Source organism: Tiliqua scincoides, chromosome 5, assembly GCF_035046505.1.
Source record: "Tiliqua scincoides isolate rTilSci1 chromosome 5, rTilSci1.hap2, whole genome shotgun sequence".
Taxonomy (NCBI): domain Eukaryota; kingdom Metazoa; phylum Chordata; class Lepidosauria; order Squamata; family Scincidae; genus Tiliqua; species Tiliqua scincoides.
In genome coordinates this window covers 2,337,048-2,355,519 of record NC_089825.1, presented here as the reverse complement: position 1 = coordinate 2,355,519, position 18,472 = coordinate 2,337,048, and the positions used below count along the sequence as shown (strand labels likewise).

At 47.4% G+C, this 18,472-nt stretch overlaps 1 protein-coding gene across 1 annotated transcript in view; it reads right to left on the bottom strand.

Annotated features, from left to right (window-relative positions):
• The window catches only part of NBEAL2 (neurobeachin like 2), a 158,704-nt gene that overhangs the window by 116,769 nt on the left and 23,463 nt on the right, over positions 1-18,472 (bottom strand). The gene's annotated exons all lie outside the window — the stretch shown is intronic.

Sequence of the window (18,472 nt, the reverse complement as noted above, 5' to 3'; positions counted from 1 at the left end):
TGGCTCATTCATTTTTCTTTCATGAGAAGCAAAGCCCGTCTTCGTCTCGGAAGCTGTGGCAGAGACACAAGTGGGTGTGTTGGCCGCCTCCTCTGCAGGAAAGACAGCAGGTATCTTTCCCATCTCACAAACAGATTAAATTGCTCCTTTGCCTGCCAGCGAAGGGAGAATCTCTTGCAAGCATTTGGCGACAATGAAGAAATCAATTTCCTTCCAGGCAAAAGAAGAGAAACTGTGAAGAGAGCTTGGCAGATAAGAGCAATTGAGAGCAGAGGCCTCTTCAAAAGGCGTCCAAAGGCTCCTGGGGCTTTGCACTGCACCAAGGAAAAGCAGCAGAAACACACACTTTCCCCAAAATGCTCTAGTTACTCAGTCCCCCTTGGCCAACCTCCCAAGTTTTCTGTTATTCTCAAGATTGTTTCCAGCCAAGTACCAGATCCCCTAGTCGTAAATGCAAGCACTATACAGTGTTGAGCTTTGGAGGGCTCCTACTCCCCTCAGTGGGATCAAGGTCTCTCTCACACCCAAGGAGAGCTTGAAACCTCACAGAATTCAACCTAGTAATTCTTCTTCCGTCAATTTCTCCAATTAAAATTGCTCCCCCCACCACTCCTATTTGCTCTGCAGAGAGAACAAATACCTATAAGATTTCCTCTGTGGAATACTACTGCGAATAAATTAAGTTATGCATGTTTTTCACTGGCCAAAATACATTTGCAAGCTAAATCGGGGTCTGCTTTGACTTTCATCCATTTTTGACTTGCACCCGTACTCTGGTCTCTAACCAGACAGAAGTGCTGAACTGAGCTGTTATAGGCTTCCTAATGTGGGGTCATGTACTGAGTTGCCATGTGCGCTGGGAGCCAGCCAGCCGGCCCCCCAACTCCAAGGAATGTTATGTTATGCATCCCTCCAGGAGTCTCATCTGCTGTGCAACCAGAGCGATCTGGCAGGCAACCAGGGCTTACGTTTTTAATTGCCCAAGCACTGCAATTTGCTGTTCTTACATTATGGATATTTACTCTATAAAAACAAGTGTTTCCTTTTCATATTATGAAACAACTCCGACTGGCATCAACCGACCCATGCTTCTGATATACATAATGAGCCAAGTTATTCAATAACCATTGTACCATGTGAACATTTTCCACAACATCATATTTTTCACATTTTTTTAACCACCCTTCCTCCAAGGAGATCAGGCAGTGTACAGAGCTCCTTCCCTCCTTTTGTCCTCACAACAACCTTGTGAGGTAGGTGAGGCTGAGAGACTGTGACTAGCCCAAGGTCATCCAGAAATGAGCATGGATCTGAACCTGGATATTCCAGGTCTAACACCCGAACCACTATTGTGTGCACAAGTGAGACCATATACTCATGCACACATACTCCGTCAGGTTGTTGGGGACTTTGGGAGCAAAGTCCCTTCCAGGCCCCCACCAGCACATTGGGCACTACCACCAGTTTTGAGGGTTCAGGGGTTGGCCTGACCAGCTGGGTCCTCTGATGGGTGCAGGCCCTTGGCCAGTGTCCCAACTGGCTGCCCTCTGAAGTTGCCCCTGCATGTGTCTCTGTTTAGTGACCAACAACTGCACTGTTTCTCAAACAGTGACATAAACACTAGGTGGGTCATGAGCCAATTTCAGGTGGGCCCCCATTCATTTCAATATTTTATTTTTAATACAAAATTAAAATTTTATATTACGATGCTACCATGGTGTGTGACTGCATTTGGGGAAATGTGACAGGTCTGTACTTTGAACAGGCTACTATGTTTATGCTTTTTCCTACTGGGTAAGTGTGGGTAGGATTACAGCCTAGAATTGTTAAAAATTTCCCTACTTGATGTCACTTCCTGTCATGACATCATTTCCAGTGTGTCCCAACAGATTCTCATTCTAAAAAGTAGATCCCATTGCTAAAAGTGTGAGAACCACTGAACTACTGTGATTGAGTGGAACACTAAAGAACACTTAAAGAGTTTATATCCTGCCTGACTTCCAAATGAACTCGGTAACAAAATACTAAGACCAATAAAAACACAAATACAGTGATCTTTATATCACAGTGTTAACTATAACAATAGAATTAAAAAATATATGAAGTACCAATGTGAAATTTGTTCAAATCAATGATTTAAAAGCAGCCTTTGGCTTTTGACAATTTAAATAATAGTTGAACATCAATCCACCTGGAGTCAAATGTTCACCACACATTAACCAACATTTGTTCAGGCCTTACATGCACAAGATAAGCTTGCTTTGGAGTCTGGATCCAATCTGCAGGCTGACAGTTGGCCAACTCTGATGTTGAGCATTTCCAGCTCACACCGAGTTGCATTTATATTCCACTCTCCTAATATTGTACCAACTCTGCATCCTTCACAACAACCCTAGAAAGTAGGCCAGAGGTACACTGCAACTGAGAGGCTAAGCCCAAGGGAACCAGCTTGCCTAAGGCCTCTCACTGAGCTCATGGCGGACGCGAAACGCGAACTGGAGAGACGTTTGCAGCCACAACGCACCAGCACTGGTTTCTTGAAAAGTCAAAGAGCTGCAGGGCTGCTTGTGGTCAACACACAACTAGGCACCAAGGCGGAGGGTGATCTCTGCAGCTTTGCATTGCTGGTGTTGGTTTTTTTAGCAATCACAGGGCGCAATCCTAACCAACTTTCCAGCACTGGCAAAGTGGTGCCAATGGGGCATGTTAGGGGACAGTCACAGAGATCTCCTCAAGGTAAGGCAGTGTTTGTTCCCTTACCTTAGAGCTGCATTGCCCTTATGTTGGTGCTGGAAAGTTTGTTAGGAATGCGCCCAGAGTGGCAAGAATGACAGCAGCATATGGGGGGGGGGCGACAACACACACACACGCGCGCGCGCACAATGACACCTTCCCTCCTGGGTACCGAAAACTGCCCAAACACAGTGGAGCCTCCAGCATACGCGGGGTAGATCTTTAGAAAAACCCAAAGCCCTGATCTGATCCCACAGCTCCAAGACACCCTTGTTCAATATTGACTCTAGGTCGAGTTGCTCAGCATCATCAGATACAAGAGGGGAGAGGGAGGAGGAAGGGCTCCCTCATGTTGACTCTCCACTGCAGCAGCTGCTCAGGTTGCCATGGTAACCGGGCCCATCAATGGCCTCCTCAAGAGGTGCTCATCTGCCCCTGACCCAGCAACTGGGGTTTGCCGGTGTTCTTCTCACTGGCCACGTGAAAGAGCTGAAGACCCAGGGCTCTGACCCGAGCACCTGTGGTGCTGGGGGGTGAAAAGGGTAGAGCCGGTGGTGTAGCTGGAGGGCGGGCGGAGCGCTCAGGCTGGCAGGCAGCCTCCGCGAGGTGGGCAAGCAGCCCCTGCCTTCGCAGCCATTCCCGGTGAGGGGAGTAAAACAGAGCCCTATGGGAATGGCTCTGAAGGGAGGGGTCACTTGCCCTCCTCGCGGAGGCTCCCTGCCAGCCTGAGCGCTCTGCCCCCCTCCAGCTACGCCACCGGGTACAGCACTTGTCCATCTTCCTGCCAGGTCCAGAAATCTATCGGCAGCCCACCTGAATGCTGGAAGGAAATCGGAAAGAGTGGAAGCTGCACGACAGGCATGCAGTTCAACAGGTAGAGCTTTTCCTGCCATGGGAATGGAGCTGTTGGAAACATTGGCCTGCTGCCGGCAATTCCCACCTGGCACAGAAAGACAGATGGCAACTCCCTCTGGGGTCCTGGCAGCGACAAATTCCCCCTTCACACAGAACAAGAGAGTGCCCTTGTTTTACACACTCATATCTTACCCTGCATCCACCATTCCTGTATCTTGAGTGTTTCATAAACTTGCACACTGTGCAAGGTTGCACCTCCTCTGATCAGACTAGTGCCTGCCGCCACCCTGCCACCTGGAGCAAACAAGGTCTCTGGCATTATGACGCAGGGATGGCAAGAGGCAAATTCTATCTGACAACAAATCCCGTTGAGTCTGTTAGTGATGGTTAAAGCAAAATGAGCTGGAAAAGAGCCTCTGTGGCATCCGCTTCTGCCTGCCAGGGGCCTGGCCAGAGAGCACGACAGGCAGCCTGTGGGCTTCCTAAGAGGCTGCCATCAACTGCCGCTTGCCTTCCCCATGCAAATGGAAGTGTGACGGGGGCCAGGCAGCAGCAGCCTATGAGCAAAAAGCCTTCTCAAGCCACAGTGCTCAGATTTAGACATGCACACATGCTGGTGCCAGTTTACTAGGACCAAGAGAAATGGGGCACTTTTTGAAAATGTTGTTTATCGAATGAGAGCCAGGATGATGTAGTGGTTGTGATGGACTTAGACGTGGAAGATTCCGGTTCAAATCCCTGCTCAGCCATAAAGTTTCCTGGGGTGACCCTGGGTCAGTCACTACCTCTCAGCCTCACCTACCTCACAGGGTTGTTGCAAGGACACAAGGGTAGAAACTATGCACACAACCCTGAGCTCCTTGGAGGAAGGGTGGTATTTTAAAAATCTGAAAAAATTGAATAAAATAGTAGATTTTCCAATGCCTAGATTTTCATTGGATGCAAACTCATCCAGAACAAGTAAACAGACTGTTTCTGAATCAGTAGATCTCCTGACTAGGAGATCTAGGATGCAACCCAGATGGTGCCCTAGGCTGCTTCCAGGTGTCACAAAAACGCCATAAGGCACTTCTGCACCACCGCGGAAGTAGGCAGGCCAACGCACAGATGCTTGCTGGCCTCTGGAGCGCCAGCACCCAGCAAGTTTGCGCCAGCCTGCCTCGACTGGTGCAGGGGTTCAGGGAGGGAGATCTGGGGGCGTTTCAGGGCAGTAGGAAGACCAGGTCAGGGGTAGGTGGGAACAGGATCTGGCACTTAGGCCGGATCCTATGTCGAGGGAGGAGCAGCTTCTTATCTGTTGCTGCCTGCGGAATGCAGCCTCAAAGACTCAGCCCACACAAAGAGCACTTCAGAAATAAATCCTTCATTATTTCAGTCTGTATTTACAAGGTAACGGAAAAATAACAGCAGCATAGCAAAGAAACCTAAAGATGGCACAACGTGCAATATACATGACCACCAGCCTCCCCTGCCTTCCCACACATGAGGGCTCTTGCAGTCCTTTTGAAGCACTGTGCATGAATTAGGAAGGGTGGTGTCTCCTCCTCCTGTTGCTAGCTCAACACATATTACGTTTAGTGAGCTCTCTATCCACCTGACTCTTGGTGATTCAGCATTTTACACAGCTTAGGCCCAACCTTATCCAGGCCAAATTTCCCCGGGTTGTTTTCTAACCCTGACATCCTAACTCCCTCCTGAGCAGCCCAGACTTACACCGAGCTGTTCAGATCTGCATCACCTCTTTAGGTGGTGCAGATCTGAGTAGCCCCATAGGGGCAGTTGCCGCGTGGCACGGGGTAAGGGGAATTAATTTTCCTTACTCTGAGTTGCGCTGCAACCTGGCCCAGCCTTGCTCCGGATGCAGCGCAGGCCGGCTAGCCTGTCCGCTCCAGGGCAAGTTAGGATTGGGCTGCTTGTCAGTCTTGTCCAGATTTACATTAGCCAGGGCTCAACAAGAGACGGTGCTAAAAGTGACTGTGTTGGGAACTCAGTCCTGGAACAGGGAAGCTAAATGCAAAGGAAACAGAAGTTTTAAATTAATTTGCATTATGTAAACTGAAAGAATCCAGATTCGAGAGGGGCAAAGATAATTTTGTTTGTCACCAAATGTTTCTTTGCACCAGCCTTTTGTAGCAAATACAGCCGCAAATCTAGTTCTCAAAGTTAGTTCCCATGATCGACTTCCATGAGAGTATGAAACAAAAGATTCACCTCCTGCTGGGTCTCCATGAGCTTTTCATGGATGACACAGAGATATAATCCACTGGCTCTGGTCCACCTTTCCCATTTCCTTAAACAAACACATTAAGAAGGAAATTCGAGAACTAAATTAAGCTCTGCTGTTTGGGTGGAGATCTGTGAAAGAGTCTGAAGCTAAAACAGGATCAGGGTTCCTCGACACACCATAGCTACTGGGGCCATCAGTATGAAAGTTAAATTATGCAAGTATTCCAATTAAATAAATAACTGCAAACATGCAACTAAATAGAACCAGCCTTTCTTAAGAATCACCTTACATAAGAACATAAGAACATAAGAACAGCCCCACTGGATCAGGCCATAGGCCCATCTAGTCCAGCTTCCTGTATCTCACAGCAGCCCACCAAATGCCCCAGGGAGCACACCAGATAACAAGAGACCTGCATCCTGGTGCCCTCCCCTGCATCTGGCCTTCTGACATAGCCCATTTCTAAAATCAGGAGGTTGCGCATACACATCATGGCTTGTACCCCGTAATGGATTTTTCCTCCAGAAACTTGTCCAATCCCCTTTTAAAGGCATCTAGGCTAGACGCCAGCACCACATCCTGTGGCAAGGAGTTCCACAGACCGACCACATGCTGAGTAAAGAAATATTCTCTTTTGTCTGTCCTAACCCTCCCAACACTCAATTTTAGTGGATGTCCCCTGGTTCTTGGTGTTATGTGAGAGTGTAAAGAGCATCTCCCTATCCACTCTGTCCATCCCCTGCATAATTTTGATTGTCTCAATCATGTCCCCCCTCAGGCGTCTCTTTTCTAGGCTGAAGAGGCCCAAAGCCTCTTCCTCATAAGAAAGGTGCCCCAGCCCCATAATCATCTTAGTCGCTCTCTTTTGCACCTTTTCCATTTCCACTAACCCTTCCCCAAGATGAACCAACCCATGCAACATGATTGGCTAGGAAGGCCCTTTTGCTGAGTGTGTTTGTGTGTCTGTGTGGTGGGACAATCTCCCAAGAGAGGTTTGTGCACCCCACTGCTAGTCACCTTCTAGTGCGTAGTAAAGGTTGTGAGCTCAGCAAGCATTTTTTTCCAGTGCTGTTTTTAAATTAAGACCCAGCTGCTGTTGTTTTTAATCTCCAAATTGCTTTAGACAGCAGTAAGATAAATATGGATCAACTTATTTTGCTGATCATTCACTGCTTGGTTGCCCTTAGTCACCTGGGCTATATGTCTATAGAAAGGTTGTATGTCTATAATGGCAGCTTGCTCAAGGCATCTCAGATCGTTCACCGCCTCCCTTGGTCAGAATGGCATGCATTTGATTCTGAAACATACTAACCCAGTTCACACGCTTCCTGCTGGGGTTGGTTCCCACCCCACCCTCATGAGCAACTGCTATTATTTACACTACCACCAGTGAGCATGGCACTTCACATAGTCCAGGATGACCAAACCCTTCCCCCAGTGGCTTACAACTTAAATTTGTCCCTGGAAAAACAAATGAAGAAAGGGGTCAACAGAAAAAGAAAATGTAGTTACACATACAGGGACTCAACCACGGGAAGCTATGGGGGTGAAGAGAGTGCCCCAGTGGCTTCACGGGAAAGGAGAAGCCTCTGCGCATTCCAGGTACAATCCAACTGAACAGGCCCAGATTGGAACAAGCAGGCCCACAAGTCCCAGTTACGATCCAAGCAACGTCAGTTATACAACACAAACATGACCACATTTCAAAAATTGTGACATTTCCAGTTGAGCACCTCTCATTATATGCACAGCAGACCTTCCACGAGGAAGACTGTTGTTTCAACACAGCCAGTACTTGCCAGCTTGTTACACTCAGGTAGCCAAGAAGAGCTGCATCCAGGATACAGTTCCGGTTATCAGATCTGGCGCAGTGCAGCGGCCAAGAGACCGAGTTACAAACCGAGTTACAAACCGAGTTCTCTCAGTTCAAGCTTGGCCACTGCCATGATCACCAAGGGGAGCAAGTCACCCCCTCCCTCTGAGCCTCAGCTGCAATATGGAGACCTGACCGGCTTGCTGTAAGCGTAACAATATAATATACATACAAAGTCCTTTGCATACTCAGAAAGTGCTATACAAAATGCTCAATAATACATGAGCAAAAAATTTTTTCTTTATGAATTGACTACTTTAAAAATAGGCCAGAAGCACAAAGTCTCACTCTACTGATGCCGAGTGCCTCACTACCAGCGGGAGCAAGGCACATAAACTGGCAAGGAACATTCTGAACATGCCACAGGGACTCCTCTTTGTGCCCTTAAGCACATGTAGTGCACTCCCGATTTTGTAGGAAGGAGGGAAGTCACAGTGAAAACACATATGACATTTCAGCACCGAGCCAGGGCCTGGACTAGAGCCTGGGTCAATAAGATCCTGAAAGGTCTGCAGCTCTAAGCGCCACCAGCTGAATATACAGGTACAGGAACAGTCAGCCAGAGGGTCTGTTTCCACCATCCTCCTTCCTGCCTACACTTGTTTGTTGCCGAAGCAGATTTTCCGGCTCATATCAAACCCACGACCTCCCCGCCCTGCCAGCATGCGCAATCCTATCACTGCAAAGAAACAGATTAAACAAAAAAACCTTTTTCCCCTCTTGCCTGCTGTTCACCAGTCAGCAGTTGATTTATCACCTCTCCTCCGCCTCTCTAATTTGGGGGTGGTAAAGTTCAAATTGATCAAACTGACAAGCTGTGGTGGGGGTGAGAAGCAAGCTATATTTTTCCTCTGACTCATTTGCTCACTCATGCTCTGGGAATGCACTTTGCAGGGAGCGAATCAAGTGAAACCAAAATCAGCCGCTCTGATAAACTTTATGCATCCCCCCCCCCCAAGGCTTCTTCTTTAAAAGAGATACCAAGCCTGGGGGACTCTTGAACACAGAGCAGTCTCAAGGCCAAAAGCAACCATGACAACACAGGCTATTCCGATGCCCATCAGCACATATGCTCCAACTGTCTCCATTTACCAAAGCCAGGCTGCATGTTCGGGTCTCCTCCTCTGCTAAATCGTTGTGCTTATTGTGGGAAATATTTTAAGGAGGCCTTCTTACAAAGTCACCAGATCTGTTGCCATTCTTCAGTTGCTAATCCCATCTTCCAGAATTTAAGGACACAGCTGGACTTGAGGGCACATGTATGCACATCTGAACACCTGTGCATTGCTTCCCTTCTCCACTGCAACTGCCTGTCCAGATGGGAGGGATTGGAGAACTACACATTAGAGTGGTGGTTCCCAAACTTTTTTGATAGGCAGAACGTTTGTTTTCTTACCCTGAGGAGACTGAGCCATTTCAGCACTGTTGTACCACTGGGCACCACCAGAGCATAGAACTGAGCTGTAAGATGGGGAATAGGTGCAGGGGCAAAGAGTTAAGCCCCTTCCCCCTAGAGGCCTTTTCCCCTCCCCCCCCCACACACAAAGGGAATTTTGCTCATCCAGCCTGGCGCCAAGAAAGCAATATAAACAAGTTTTTATCACACTTTGAAAGGTAAACAATTAAGCTAGCATTATGGAACTGAACCACATTTCTAGCAATGCAATGTTTTGTTTCACCCAGAAATCAAATAAGTGGACTCTATGTTGACTGAAGAAATACAAAGCACTCCTCTCACTAATTTTGCCCATCTCACCAATTCAGGAAGTGTTGACATTTGTGCAATGCAGGGCTGGCCCAAGGCGTCCTGGCACTGCACCAAATACTGCCTCCTTACCTGGCAATCTGCAGTTTCTTTTCTCCAACACTCTGGCCCACCACCTTCTTCTCCTCCACACATCTTCTGTCCCCCTTTTCTTATCCAAAAAGGGGGAGGAAGAGGAGCAGTAGTGGAGGCAAGTGGGCACTCCCACACCAATCAGCTGCCTGAGGCAACTGCTCCAGTTTGCCTCAATGATGGGCCGGCCCTGGTGCCATCTTGGCAGACCACCTCTCCCCCCCCCAGCATTTTTAACCTGTGTCGCTTTCTGCAATTCCCATTTCAGCAGCACTCAGCAAGGAAGGGATGAAAGAAGAGCGTCTTGACATGATCTAGTTCCGAAGAAGAGAGTCATCACAAGATGCTACCAGCCCCTTGGTTTTCTATCAAAGAGGGGCCCGCAGCATGGCATTTTAAGGCATTTTCACCGCATGTGGAAGGATACATTATGTTTTCAACGTGTGTGCCACCTTTGTCTATACTCTTGGTTCACCCAAAAGAGAGCGAAGAGCCACCAAGAAGATAATCTCTTGAAGACATTTTCCTCCTTTATAATGCAAATTAAGGAAGACACGCCTTTAAGAAGGTTGCTTGAGGCAGGAAAAAACTGACAGAATGAACACCTTGCTCCAGTGGCGTAGCTAATGATTGTGTAGCCTGGTGCCAAGCTCAAAATGTTGCCCCAGAAGTCATGTCACAACCGGAAGTGATGTCACACCTGGGCTTTTTCAAAAGTGAAAAGGCATCCATCTGCCACCTGGGGTCAAAGAAGATTTATAGCACCCTCCATACAAAATCAAATTAATTAAGTAAATAAATAAAAAGTGTGCCCCTGGTAGGTTCAAGACACTGTCTTGGGGTGAAGAGGAATGGTTATTCTTCTCTTGCTAAATATAAGAGGGGCACCTCTTGAACAACAATCAGTTTCATAGGTCAGTTCTGAGTTAAGAAAATCCACTTTTTGTTCTATAACGCAATTGTTTTTTTCATTTTCTCATTAATTGGTCATAACTTTTGATAGAATACAGATATTCCAATTGGGTTTGTTTCATTGCATTCTACATTAAATTACCTTTCCAATGATATATAACATGATGGTATTAATCATATATCCCAAGATTTTCACAATTTTGGTCACTAGTGTCAAGCTCAGCTTGTTGCCCCCCTAAAGCTTGATGCCCGGTGTAACCCCTGCACCCACTTGATGCCCTGCTACCCCCTGCACCCACTTAGCTATGTCACTGCCTAGTTCTTGGTATAGTCCTTACAAAAATCAAGCTCCCAAGTGAGCTATATGTGGGTTGGAGCAGGCTCCATGCCTTCCAGGCTCTGTCTGAGCCAGGGCTCACTCTGGCTCAGTGTGGGGATTTGTTCTTAATGCCAGGATTTAATCCACAGGTGCAGGAAGACGCGTCTAAGCACATCCTGCTGAAAATCTGCATTCTTCTCCTGCTCATTCCCATCAAATGGAAGTGCATCATGGAGCATATGCAGAGTGCCCCTTCCCCTTCACTGAGCCACCACTCATAATCTCTTGCAGATGCACAACTGCCCAACCCTGCTGCCACATATCTGAAATTCTGGCTTCCAGGCCAGTTCAGGGGGTGATATTTGGAAGTGATCAAGGCTATGGAAACATATATATATTTTATATAAATATATAAAATTTATATTTTATATATATAAAAAAATTTTTAAGTCACAGAAATCAACATGCAGGACTTTAATTTTCTTCATGACACTAAGCAAATATACACAAATTCACTTTGGGCCTCCTTCATTCTGCAGAGTCAACTGACATAGGGCTCCATCCTAACCAACTTTCCAGTACTGGCATAGTCTTCAGAACACATGGAGCTGTTTCCCACCAAGTGAGACCATTGGTCCCTCTAGCTCAGTTCTCTTGGCTCTAACAGGCAGCATACCTTCAAGGTGTCGGGCACAGGAAGGCCCTTCTCATCACTTGCTACCCAGTCCTTTCCTGAATTGAACCTTTAGCAGGCAGACTATGTGCCGTTTCAGAACTATGGCCCCTCTCAAGATTAGAAACTAGCACGTAACACAGAGAGAAAAAGCCAAGAGTCTCCAAGATGCTAAATTCTACGCAGAGGCAGACAAGCATAGAACAATGCATCTCCAGTTCTCAACTCCGTGGAGCCAACTGCCTCACAAAAATGTTGCCATTAGGCACCGAAATTTCATGGTCACTTATAAAAACCCCTTGTCCTCATGACACCATCGAAAAACAGCTTCAGGCCATGTCGTATTTTCTGCTAAAAGGTTTAGCAAAGGAGGCACAGAAGCACAGAATTGCAGAACCACTTCCATTTCCTGTTCATTTCACAGACTGACCCTCATTTCCAAAGTCTTGACAATGCCCACGTGCAAAGCCTTTAAACACACAACCAAGTTTCACAATGAAATATAGCATAACGCAAGCCTGCCCTTGTGAAAGCGCACACCATCGTGCAAGCTTGCCAGATGAGACTATATGGTGGTGCAGAAACTAGTAGTGCCTTTTTCAGATCCCCATTCATGAGAAATTAGACATGGAGGGAAGCCTTTCTATGTTACAAACCAACATAATACAGGTGGCTGCAGGGGCTTCTGTGACGCATGCGTCTGCAACCACACAATGAAACAGCATGACGAAGAAAAACAGCCACAATGCAAGGTAAGCACAGGGTTGACTGTTTAGCCACCACAGTATTTGCAAAAGACATCTGCATCCTAAGGCAGCTATTGATGCAAATGCCAGGAAAAGGGTGTTTTTAGACACATTGTTGATTCTCCAAAATTGCAAGTCGTACAAGAGCCAGCCAGCCGTTGAGACACTGTGAGTCAACAAGCGACATATGGCTTGGCTGGCGCCACCCCAAGGTGCCCTGATCCACTCTGTACAGGTCATCTGCCATCAGAGCAGATCTGCTTCATGACTGCCTTTGCCATTTAAGCCTGGCCTAAAGAGCAGGACCAGGGCCAGACTATCAACTGGTCACTCCAGTAAAACTATCAACTATCACTCCAGTAAAGCACCTCCGTCAAAACAGCAGGAGGAGGGTTATTCTTTGGCAATTTACAGCAATACACACGAGGAGAAGACAGAGCTACATTTGTTCTGTATGTTCCATCCGAGATTCCTTCTGCCCCAAAGCACAGCTGGGTTTTTTTCTCTTTGTAATGTCAGGCCAACCACGGTCAAGGTTCAGCTTCTGCCCCTCAGAATGCATTCCACCACTCCCCATGCACTGTAAGAGCATCACACATTCCAGGCCTTCAGTGGTCTCTGGACAGACCTTTACACACTCCTCCCTGGGAAGCCTTAATCCAAGCCTGGCATACCAGTCCACAAAAGTCATTGCATATTTAAAGGGGTTCAATGATCCCCCTTCTCATAAACATCATTGGTCAAGATGACCCAAGTGGAGCCCTTTCTGGTCACTCAGACAGAATCACACATATCTCATCATCATTCTGCTTGCCAGAGAAGTATGAATTAACACTCTTTTCCAAAAGAACCAGATCCCACAAGAAAGGCATCTCTATTTCAGAGTCAGGAAAGCTTTTTCCCAGATATTGCAAACTCAGCTTCCTGAAATAAGGGGGTGATGTCTAGGAAGAGGAAGTTCTAGGTTAATCAATAGACACCAAGACTGTGGCAACACTAGGAACATGTCCAGCTATTTCTAGGAGCTTCCAAAAGCTCTCCTGAATTTTTCCATTACAAAACGTTCCCAAAGGGCACAGACCCGCTCCTTTGAAGCATGGGTGTCACTCAGCCATCACAATCAGCCCAATGGCAGAAGGAGAGGGTACTCCTTCACAAAGCAGTGAGCAGAACTATGGGCTGGCAGCCTGCTCAAGTCCCGACATTCTAGGTATGGTCTGAAGCTAAGCAGATCTGGTCAGTACCTGGATGAGTTGCAGCCTGCTGCATGCATTCCAGGATGGAAAGCAGGCAGGATAGGACCCTATTCAGTGGGTTCCTTATTTCGCTCCTTCACCTGTGTCTTCAACTGGTTGCTACAGCCAAGTGCCTAGTCAGAAGTCTGGGTTCATCTGCCTCAGCTGGCAAGAGACCTTCCTCTTGCCGAATGCTAAGCACCATTTCAAATTCAAAATGTAAATACAAATGTGTTTTTTACTAGTTCAGAATTTTATGGGTGAAGACATCATCGCAGACCAAGTTTCAGGGACTGCATTTCCTGTACACAGGCAGGTGTCTGGCTAATCATTTATCTTCGGCTTCACGCAATCGAGAGTTTCTGCAGAAGGCCTTGTGCATAACAAATGCTGCCTCTCTCTAGAGAGGATAAACAGAAGCAGGATTTAAGCATACTTCAGTAGACAGTCTGTGCACCTTGTGGCAAACCCCTGCAGCCAAAACACTTGGACGGGGATTTCCCTCAATGAGCAAGTGCGGAGACACAGTGCCAGCTGCTGCCTCCCCACCTTTAACACTAAACGTGGAGAAGGCAGCAGTCCTCACTTCACCCAGAGGAAGGCTGCAAGCCCGGGAGGTGCCAAAATGGACAACTGCAACCCTTTCTAGTCCAGCAGCCCCTGAGAACATTCTATGGTCCACTCACTTCTGTGGCAAAACCGAAACTCTTGCCTCCAGTTCTCACATGGCCTTCTCATCCTGAGGTCTTCTGGACTCACACCTTGAAGATGTAGCATGCAACCATTCTAAGGTGATGCTGCACCTGGTCTGCAGCGCGGTCAACAGAGAGGCTTTGTTAGGACCATAAACAGCACTTTGTGTGAGCTGCTCTAGTATGTGTCCCATAATCCCCTGTAATGCACATAAAGGGTGCTTGGCAGGCAGAGATGTGTAGAAAAGACCCTGGGGGAGGAATTTTGAAAGCTGACCCTTCAGGGAAAAGGCTGACATGCAAACAGAGCAACCAAGGGCGAGCTCATGGGGCTTTCCCACCCCATATTTGTGCTCACTGTTTGGGCCCTGCATGCCAGCCATTTCTCCAGAGGGGAGGTCTGCTAATCATCCAATGCACCAGCAAACTGGGTAGCTGGTGCTTGCAGAGCTCGCTTCAGTAGCCGCAGCTGGTGTTTGAACAGTGTTTAACTCCTATGGGAAAAAAGATCTCTCTCACACACTCGTGTTGGCAACCTTCAGTCTCAAAAGACTCTGGTATCGTGCTCTGAAAGGTGGTTCTGGCACAGCGTCTAGTGTGGCTGAAAAGGCCAATTCGGGAGTGACAATCCCTTCCACACTGGGAGCAAGTGCAGTCTGTCCCTGGTCTGTCTCCCTGGCTATGGGCCTTCCTTCTTTGCCTCTTTGCCTCAGACTGTTGGCCAAGTGTCTCTTCAAACTAGGAAAGGCCATGCTGCACAGCCTGCCTCCAAGCGGGCTGCTCAGAGGCCAGGGTTTCCCACTTGTTGAGGTCCACTCCTAAGGCCTTCAGATCCCTCTTGCAGATGAGATGGAGCCCTGAACTTGCCTCCTGAACAGTTCTCACACCCACCACTTTGTATGAAGAGCCTCAAGGGTCATTTCTCTTTATCTACAAATGTATAACCCACTTTTCCCCTTTGAAGCTGCACTCAGTGGCCCATAGTAGAAGCAGCACCAGAAACTCTCCATCGAAAACAACATCACTAAAAAGCAGCAGGGCAGCAGGACAAATCCATTCAAAAAGGAAAAACTGCAGAAATCAAAAGGCTTGGTGAAAAAGACATGTTTTTAAATGCAGTGGAACAACATCAAAGGCACAGTGAAAGACTATCCCCGGACAGGGCGACCCACATGGTGGAGGTCACCACAAAAAAGGCCCTTTGCAAACCAAGACCAACCAACCCCCCTAAGGTGACTTCACTGTTTCATCCAAAGTAGCAAAGGGGAAACTGCCCCAATGGCTGTTTTCATGAAGTGGGAAACTCCTGATGGTGAAGGAGGAAAGAAAACTGGAGCCAGAAAGGATTTCTTTATTTCCCTGAAGGGGCCGAAGGCAACCCAAGGATTTTTCGCAGTAATTCTCAAACATCAAGAGTTAAGGCCTGCACATTTCCAAACACAACCTAAGATGTCTATGTGACTGTGCACACTCAGATTTCAAGTTAGCCCTTAGTGTAGTGTTCTCTTTCCCACTCAAGACATACTGTGAGGGGAAACCCAACAGCCAGGGGTGTTTGGAGAGCCAGTGGGGCAACTTTCTACTCTCATACCCACCAGACTGGAGTGCTTGGAAAAAAGGAGGATGAAAGGGGCACAGTAGGGAGTACGATTATTTATAAGAATACTTTTATTGGTAGGTGCTATATAGAAGACGCATGTATAGGGGGTTAGCGTCCCCAACAACCTCCATCCGGGTTTCCCAAATGAACCAGGCCTACACAGGGTCAATCCCTGGCAGCTCTCCTTTGGGCCCTGGGTTTCAAAGCAAGCTTGGCCCACTGTATGCTCATTAGAAAGGGGGGTGGGGTTGCACTTTTGATTTTTATCACAGCAGTGCACTGGGAGTCCCAGGAAGGGCTCTAGCTCAACCGAGATCTTGGAGTGCCTTGGCTCCACTTCCAAGCGGAGTTGATTTCCAAGCGGAGCCATTTAGTTATTTGATTTTTCTCTGTAAACCGCTTTGTGAACGTTCAGTTGAAAAGCGGTATATAAATACTGTTAATTAATTAATTAATTTGGATTTTGGGCTGGAGTTGCCAAGTGGGTCAAAATGCATTACCCTTCCAAGGCAGGATACAGCTGGGCTAAACTGCAATTCAGAAGAAATGCGGGTCTCCTAAACAGACCCCTACTGGTATCCAGTGGCAGGTACACACCTTGGCAAGAGCAGACTTCCACTCTGGGAAGAAATTTTCAATTTCGCCTGTGTCAGTTAAACTCTAATTTGGCCTGTAATTTGGGAAACGGAATTAGAAATTGGGGCACCCTTGGAAAAGAATCCCAAACGGTTGGATAAACTATCTGAAGATGGTCTTCAGCACACGGGTACTACAGAGTGCCTCGACTCTGCTGGTTCCAACAAGTACGTACGAGAAAATCAACCAGTATATGAATGCGAGCCTGCTGCTGATGGGATGTGAAAGTAAAATCCATCACATGCTCAGTAAGACCCTCCATCATGCTGAATCCAGACTATCTGAGAAAGGGAAAGAAGGGTCCAAGTGATGGACAGAATGCTAGGCCAATAAACAGTTTGGTGGAAGAAAGATCTGAATTTTAAAACTCAAGTGAAAATGAAACCCCCAAGGGAGGAAATGAAAGTTTTAAGATTTCCTCATGCAAAATCAAAAACTGACGCTTGCCCAAGCAGCCATAAAAGAAAAAAAATCTGGACAACACACAAGCAGGGAGCACCGAGCTTGCCTCCTTCTCAGGTCAGAAGCACAGGGGGAAGAAAAAACTATCAAGTGTCAGGAGTATTAAGGTGCTTTTATGCTTTTATGCGAATGCCCGAAGTCTACGAGCAAAGTTGGGAGAACTGGAACGTCTGGTGACAAGGGAAAAATATTGACATAGTGGGCATAACGGAAACCTGGTGGAATGCAGAGAATCAGTGGGATACCGCAATCCCGGGCTATAAACTCTACAGGAGGGACAGGCAGAGGCGTGTTGGAGGTGGGGTGGCCGTTTATGTTAAGGAAGGGATAGAATCCAGCAAAGTAGAGATTGAAGGTGGGTCCGACTCCACCGTAGAATCTCTGTGGGTTAAATTACCAGGCTTGTGCAGCGATGTAATACTGGGGGCGTGCTATCGTCCTCCAGACCAGAAATCGGATGGGGACCTTGAAATGAGGAAACAGATCAGGGAGGTGACAAGGAGGGACAGGGTTGTAATCATGGGGGACTTCAATTATCCTCATATTGACTGGGTCAATTTGTGTTCTGGTCTTGATAAGGAAACCGGATTTCTTGATGTGCTAAATGACTGTGGCTTAGAGCAGCTAGTCACTGAGCCCACCAGAGGACAGGTGACTCTGGATTTAATATTGTGCGGTACGCAGGACCTGGTTAGAGATGTAAACGTTACTGAGCCATTGGGGAATAGTGATCATGCTGCAATCCGTTTTGACGTGCACGTTGGGGGAAGAATACCAGGCAAATCTCTAACAAAAACCCTTGACTTCCGACGGGCAGACTTCCCTCAAATGAGGAGGCTGGTTAGAAGGAGGTTGAAAGGGAGGGTAAAAAGAGTCCAATCTCTCCAGAGTGCATGGAGGCTGCTTAAAACAACAGTAATAGAGGCCCAGCAGAGGTATATACCGCAAAGAAAGAAGGGCTCCACTAAATCCAGGAAGGTGCCCGCATGGCTAACCAGCCAAGTTAGAGAAGCTGTGAAGGGCAAGGAAGCTTCCTTCCATAAATGGAAGTCTTGCCATAATGAGGAGAATAAAAGGGAACATACTGTGGCAAAAGAAATGTAAGAAGGTGATACGGGAGGCCAAACGAGACTATGAGGAATGCATGGCCAGCAACATTAAGGGGAATAATAAAAGCTTCTTCAAATATGTTAGAAGCAGGAAACCCGCCAGAGAAGCGGTTGGCCCTCTGGATGGTGAGGGAGGGAAAGGGGGAAGATTGGAGGATAGCAAATGTCACGCCTATTTTTAAAAAGGGAAAGAGGGGGGACCCGGGAAACTATAGGCCGGTCAGCCTAACATCTATACCGGGTAAGATGGTGGAATGCCTCATCAAAGATAGGATCTCAAAACACATAGACGAACAGGCCTTGCTGAGGGAGAGTCAGCATGGCTTCTGTAAGGGTAAGTCTTGCCTCACGAACCTTATAGAATTCTTTGAAAAGGTCAACAGGCATGTGGATGCGGGAGAACCCGTGGACATTATATATCTGGACTTTCAGAAGGCGTTTGACACGGTCCCTCACCAAAGGCTACTGAAAAAACTCCACAGTCAGGGAATTAGAGGACAGGTCCTCTCCTGGATTGAGAACTGGTTGGAGGCCAGGAGGCAGAGAGTGGGTGTCAATGGGCA